This window comes from Salvelinus sp. IW2-2015, unplaced genomic scaffold (assembly GCF_002910315.2).
Source record: "Salvelinus sp. IW2-2015 unplaced genomic scaffold, ASM291031v2 Un_scaffold9267, whole genome shotgun sequence".
Taxonomy (NCBI): domain Eukaryota; kingdom Metazoa; phylum Chordata; class Actinopteri; order Salmoniformes; family Salmonidae; genus Salvelinus; species Salvelinus sp. IW2-2015.
This window is the reverse complement of record NW_019950526.1, coordinates 8,542-15,704: the sequence shown is the minus strand read 5'-3', so window position 1 is coordinate 15,704 and position 7,163 is coordinate 8,542. Positions and strand designations below refer to the sequence as shown.

General features: G+C 47.6%; 1 pseudogene; it reads left to right on the top strand.

Moving 5' to 3' along the window:
• Positions 1-14: 14 nt before the first annotated feature.
• Positions 15-6,699, top strand: LOC112079732 (transmembrane protease serine 6-like; annotated as a pseudogene).
• The last annotated feature ends 464 nt before the right edge of the window (positions 6,700-7,163 follow it).

Sequence of the window (7,163 nt, the reverse complement as noted above, 5' to 3'; positions counted from 1 at the left end):
ATTTGACCTGTGTCTCTGACCTCAGGTTCTGTGGGACGAGAGGTCTCCCAGCCGTATGCTGGAGCGCCTCGATACCTCCTCTCCACGGCAACCAGCGTTGTCATGACGTCCGAGGTTCAATCACAGGGCCTGGACTCCAAGTCCACTACACGCCTTCTTCAACCAATTCAGATCGTGAGTCTGGGGCCTGGATGACAGACATTGGTCAACGGTTTGACCTCAGACCAGAGTTAGGCGTGAAGGTGCTATAGGTCATCTCTTCTACGACTGTTCGTCTGTTCAAGTCCAATCAGATCGGGAGTTATTTTGAACAAGAGGTGTTTATGTGATTTCTAGGTTGTGTGCTGAAATGATGTTCCGTGACAAGCTTGAAAGAGATTGAGAAGTGGAAGAATGATGTGCTTATGACATACAGTAAGGTGTGTTTTGTATTACATACTACCGGTGGTAACAGGCTGCTGAGGGGAGGACGGCTCATAATAATGGCGGAATGGAATGTTATGAACCACATGGAACCAGGTGTTTGATGATTTGGTACCATTCTACTGACTCCATTCCAACCATTATTATGAGCGTCCTCCCCTCAGCAGCCTCCACTGGGGTAGGAAGCATATTCCATAAAATAATACTTCCTACATTTGAAAGATGTTCATGTACTCTATGTTGGGTGTCTTGAAAGTGCGTGTGTTCATGTGTTCCATCCTGTCCTGGTCAGTTCCTGTTTCTCTAAATGGTCTGTGTGGTTCCATCCTGTCCTGGTCAGTTCCTGTGTTCTCTAAATGGTCTGTGTGTTCCATCCTGTCCTGGTCAGTTCCTGTGTTCTCTAAATGTCTGTGTGTTCCATCCTGTCCGGTCTAGTTCCTGTGTCTCTAAATGGTCTGTGTGTTCCAGCCTGTCCTGGTCAGTTCCTGTGTACTCTAAATGGGTCTGTTGTGTTGCAGCCTGTACTGGTCAGTTCCCTGTGTTCTCTAAATGGTCTGTGTGTTCCAGCCCTGTCCTGGTCAGTTCCTGTGTACTCTAAATGGTCTGTGTGTTCCAGCCTGTCCTGGTCAGTTCCTGTGTACTCTAAATGGTCTGTGTGTTGCAGCCTGTCCTGGTCAATTCCTGTGTACTCTAAATGGTCTGTGTGTTGCAGCCTGTCCTGGTCAGTTTCCTGTGTACTTCTAAATGGTCTGTGTGTTTCCAGCCTGTGACGGCATCAAAGACTGCCCGAACGGACTGGACGAGAGGAACTGTGGTCAGTTTACCAAGCTAAAAACACATTCATTGACATTTAAATTGTGAAACATTTATAAGCATTTACATTTCATTGAGCCTAGTGCATGTAGCTATGATTGTTCAAAAGGCCAAATCCCATGGAAATCTCTGTGGAACTAAAATGTCTTCATACATTACTCAATGACATCTAGCGAGATGGGAGGAACATTCAACAATTAATAAAAATATATTAGTAATTATAAAATGTTAAAAAGACCTGTTTCAAGTTAGAGACAATCACTGGGCTGTGTAGCATATATCACCAAATGGCTGATTAACACTCTGTGTGTGTGTGTGTGTATGTGTGTGGTGTCCAGTGTGTATAGCCCAGTACCAGTGTCCAGAGGACAGTCAGTGTGTTGACTACTTCAAGGTGTGTGACCAGCACCCAGACTGCCTTGAGGCCATGGATGAAGAGAACTGCACTGAGGGTAAACTTGTGTGTGTGGTGTTTGTGGTGCCTGTGTGTGTGTGTGTGTGTGTGTGTGTACAGGTTGTGGGTGTATTGATACATTATGTGTGTGTGTCTCTAGGTGTGCAGTGTACAGACAAGACGTATGTGGTGTGTGTCTCTAGGTGTGCAGTGTACAGACAAGACGTATGTGTGTGTGTCTCTAGGTGTGCAGTGTACAGACAAGACGTATGTGTGTGTGTCTCTAGGTGTGCAGTGTACAGACAAGACGTATGTGTGTGTGTCTCTAGGTGTGCAGTGTACAGACAAGAGTATGTGTGTGTGTGTCTCTAGGTGTGCAGTGTACAGACAAGACGTATGTTGTGCTGACGGGACGTGTCTGAAGAAGCCTAACCCAGAGTGTGACTTCATCACCGACTTGTCCTGATGCCTCCGATGAGAGGACACTGTGGTTGAGAGAAGAAAGACGCACACACACACACACACACACACACACACACACACACACACACACACACACACACACACAACACACACACTACAATGTCTCTCTCATGCTCATTTAAGTATCTCTTGTTTGTGCTGGTGTGCGTATCTGAGTGCGTATCTGTGTGTGTGTGCGATTGTACGACGGTATAGTGTGTGTTGCCGTTCCGTACCTGTGTGTGTGTGTGTGTGTGTTTCCGTACCTGTGTGTGTTTGTGTTTCCGTACCTGTGTGTGTGTTTGTTTTCCGTACCTGTGTGTGTGTTTGTGTTTCTGTACCTGTATGTGTGTGTGTGTTTTCTGTACCTGTATGGTGTTTGTGTTTTCCGTACCTGTGTGTGTGTTTTGTTTCCGTACCTGTGTGTGTTTGTTGTTTCGTACCTGTGTGTGTGTTTGTGTTTCGTACCTGTGTGGTGGTGTGTGTTTCTTACCTGTATGTGTTTGTGTTTCCGTACCTGTGTGTGTGTTTGTTTTCCGACCTGTGTGTGTTTGTGTTTCCGTACCTGTGTGTGTGTTTGTGTTTCCGTACCTGTGTGGTGTGTTGTGTGTTCCGTACTGTTGTGTGTTCCGTCGTGTTGTTTGCGTTTCCTACCTGTGTGTGTGTGTGTGTGTGTGTGTGTGTGTGTGTGTGTTTCCGTACCTGTGTGTGGTTTGCGTTTCCGTACCTGTGTGTGTGTGTGTGTTTCCGTACCTGTGTGTGTTTGTGTTTCTGTACCTGTGTGTGTGTTGTGTTTCCGTACCTGTGTGTGTGTTTGCGTGTGGTGTGTGTGTGTGTTTGCCGTACCTGTGTGTGTGGTTTGTGTTTCGCGTACTGTGTGTGTGTGTGTGTTTCGTACCTGTGTGGTGTGTGTGTTTCCGTACCTGTGTGTGTGTGTGTGGTTTCCGTACCTTGTGTGTGTGTGTTGTGTTTTTCCGTACCTGTTGTGTGTGTTGTGTTTCCGTACCTGTGTGTGTTTGTGGTTTCTGTACCTGTGTGTGGTGTTTGTGTTTCCCGTACCTGTGTGTGTGTGTTTTGCGTGTGTGTGTGTGTGTGTTTCCGTACCTTGTGTGTGTGTTTGTGTTTCCGTACCTGTGTGTGTGTGTGTGTGTTTCCGTACCTGTGTGTGTGTGTGTGTGTTTTCCGTTACCTGGTGTGTGTGTTTTGTTTTCGTATCCTGTGTGTGTTTGTGTTTCCGTACCTGTGTGTGTGTGTGTGTTTTCCGTACCTGTGTGTGTTTGTGTTTCCGGTACCTGTGTGTGTGTGGTGTTTCGTACCTGTGTGTGTGTTTGCGTCGTACCTGTGTGTGTGTGTGTGTGTGCTGTGTGTGTGTGTGTGTGTGTGTTCCGTACCTGTGTGTGTGTTTGCGTTTCGTCCTGTGTGTGTGTTTGCGTTTCCGTTACCTGTGTGTGTGTGTGTGTTTCCGTACCTGTGTGTGTGTTTGCGTTTCCGTACCTGTGTGTGTGTGTGGTGTTTCCGTACCTGTGTGTGTGTGTGTGTTTCCGTACCTGTGTGTGTGTCCTCTTGCCAGACTGTGGTCTGAGGCAGTTCACCAGTCGCGTTGTGGGAGGAGTCAACGCTACTGAAGGGGAGTGGCCATGGCAGGTCAGCCTTCAGATCAGTGGACGTCATGTCTGTGGGGGGGCTCTGGTTCCCAGCCAATGGGTGGTCTCCGCTGCCCATGTTTCTATGACGACCGTGGAGTACAGGAACAGAGCAACAAGAAGTGTTGTTTTTGTTTTAATGTTGTTTTGCTTCTTGTTGCTACGATTCCCTTTTCCTTATTCTTCTTAACCTCTCTGTCTCTCCTCTCTCTCCTCTCCTCTCCTCTCCTCTCCTCTCCTCTCCTCTCCTCTCTCTCTCTCCTCTCCCTCTCCTCTCCTCTCCTCTCCTCTCCTCTCCTCTCCTCTCCCTCCTCCTCCTCTCGTCTCCTCTCCTCTCCTCTCTGCTCCTCTCATCTCCTCTCTGCTCCTCTCATCTCCTCTCGCCTCTCTCTCATCTCCTCTCTGCTCCTCTCATCTCCTCTTCTCGACTCCTCTCCTCTCCTCTCCTTCTCCTCTGCTCTCCTCTCATCTCCCCTCCTCCATCCCTCTCTTTCCCCCTCCACCACCTCAAGTCTTTACTTTCCTAGCGTGTAAACAGGAAGAGAGAGAATTAAAATGTTCCCTCTCTCCCCATCCATCTCCCCCTCTCCCCCAGTCCTCTCTCCAGAGCGTGGACGGTCTACCTAGGTAAGTTCCTATTGAACCGCAGCAGTCAGATGGAGGATGCCATTCGGGTGCAACAGATCCTCCTGCACCAGTACTACGATGACGAGACACACGATTATGACTTGGCTTTGCTGCGACTGGAGAGACCTGCAGCTCCAGGGACCCTGGCCCGCCCGCTTGCCTGCCATCACCTACACACCAGCAAGAACTGAGCTGCTCTGTTGGGTCACGGGCTGGGGGGCACTACGTGAAGGAGGTGAGGAGGGTGGGAGTAGGGTGTTTAGAGAGGTTTTATAAAGGCAAAGATCTTTTCATGTATTCAGTTCTATATAGTCCACCAAACACTTGCAGCAGCACAAATACTTACAAAACAGAAGAGCAAAAAAAACGAAAATGTATTTTAAGAAAGGTAACCTATCATGCCCAATACGCTTCCACCAGTTGGATGAACAGTAAAGCTTGATTCCAGCTAAGGAAGCTACCTGTAACTCTCCATGGAAACACTGTGATTGACCTCTAATCTTTGACCTCTGACCCCAGGCACCTCCCAGTAACGTGCTGCAGAAGGTGGACGTGCGTCTGGTGAGCGAGGAGGCCTGCTTCCGTTCCTACGGTTACATGGTCACTCCCAGGATGTTGTGCGCGGCTACCGCAGCGGAGAGAAGGATGCCTGTCAGGTACAGGAAGTGATTTTAGAGTAGACCACAGATTGATTGTTGGCGCCCTCAGGTGAGGAGGGTACGGAAGTGATTTTAGAGTAGACCACAGATTGATTGGTTGGCACCTCAGGTGAGGGAGGGTACAGGAAGTGATTTTAGAGTAGAACACAGATTGATTGGTTGGCACCTCAGGTGAGGGAGGGTACAGGAAGTGATTTTAGAGTAGACCACAGATTGATTGGTTGGCACCTCAGGTGAGGGAGGGTACAGGAAGTGATTTTAGAGTAGACCACAGATTGATTGGTTGGCACCTCAGGTGAGGGAGGGTACAGGAAGTGATTTTAGAGTAGACCACAGATTGATTGGTTGGCACCTCAGGTGAGGGAGGGTACAGGGGGTTTCTGAGTAGTAGAGCCGGAAAAGAGAAAGCAGCAAGTTCAATGTTCTCTAATATCTGAACCTTTCTGCTAATTGAACACTTTTTCATCATCTCTCTCTTACTTTCTCTATGCCGCCTCCTTCCTCCTTCCTTCCCTGTCTCTCTTTCTCTCACTCTCTCTCTCTGTCGCTCTCTCGCTCTGTCTCTCTCTTTTACTTTGTTCTATGCTGCCTCCCTCCCCCTTCCTTCCCCTGTCTCTCTCTCCCTCCCTCCCTTTCCCAGGGTGACTCGGGCGGTCCGTTGGTCTGCCAGGAGAACTCGGGTCGTTGGTTCCTAGCGGGCGTGGTCAGCTGGGGAAAGGGGTGTGGCCGGGCCGACTACTACGGCGTCTACACCCGCGTCACCAAACTCACCGGCTGGATCAAAGAACACATCTCTGGACCTGGCTGACCTTCATCATTCTCACCATCATCATCATCATCATCCCAAAACATTGTTATCATGTAGTAATTGTTGTGATCTATTCTCTGTGTCAGTCCTTAGTACATTTAGTCAATCAGGGTTTTAACAGTGTCATTGACCTTCTGGCAGTCTGGCACCAAAGTTCATCAACCTAACAAGCAGACTTTCTGGCTCCTCTGGGCAAATACACACTCTGCAGTATTGGGCTCTWCATCCAACACTGCCACCTAGTGGAARCTGTTAGAATTACAACATAATTAAGTACTACCRTACCAACGCAATTCAAATCTGGACCTTAAAGYTCCACTGTTTTTGTTCATTCGTCCCCTAATCAGGGACTGATTTACACCTGGGACACCAGGTGTGTGCAATCAATTATCAGGTATAACAGAAAACCAGCAGTACTCTGGACCTCGTAGGGTCAGATTTGAATGCACCTGCCATCGGCCTTGATTCCTTCATCGATTGTTTGTCTGTTTATATACTGCTGTGGATTGGAATATGGGTTATGCACAGATCATTTCAGTCAGTGCACTACACTTGAAATGCTGATTGCTTTCAGTGTATTTCATTACATGATCTAAGGTTTCTGATGMAAGCCATTGAAGGTCAAAACGTCCATCTTTATAATGGTGAGCGTGAGTTGCACCGTTTCCTTTTCAATTACGTGATGTTCCTCATTGAAAATTAGAGCTTGTAAACCTTTCAGAACATGWGGGAATCCTAACTGGCACCCTATTCCCTCTGGGCTCTGGTTTAAAGTAGTGCACTATATTGGGAATAGGGCACCATTTGGAACGCCAACCACGAGGGTCGGAGTCATCGTGAGGTTTCATTAATAAACCAGCAGAACTGAAAGGGTATCATTGGAGTGTTAAATTAGAACGGGATTTGTTTCTGAGTACTGTTGGGTCTGGTACCCAGAGAGAGTCTAGTCTATTAGACAGAAAACACACTGAGGGCACACACACACACACACAGCAGTGCCATACTGAATACAGTGCAATACCAGCCTGAGGTGTTCTCTCTCTCTCTAATAATACTCACGTTATTAATTAATGAGTCCTGCAGCTCTCGTTTACCTCTTGTTATGGTGGTGTTTGTATATATGTGTTTGTGTGTCTGTGTAATATGTGTGTGTCTGTGTGTGTATCAGTGGAGGCTGCTGAGGGGAATATGGTTCATAATAATGGTTAGAATGGAGTCAGTGGAATGGTATCAACACATCAAACACCTGGTTTCCATGGTTTCATGTGGCTCATAACATTCCATTGACTCCTTTATTATGAGCCGTCCTCCCCTCAACAGCCTCCACTGTGTTA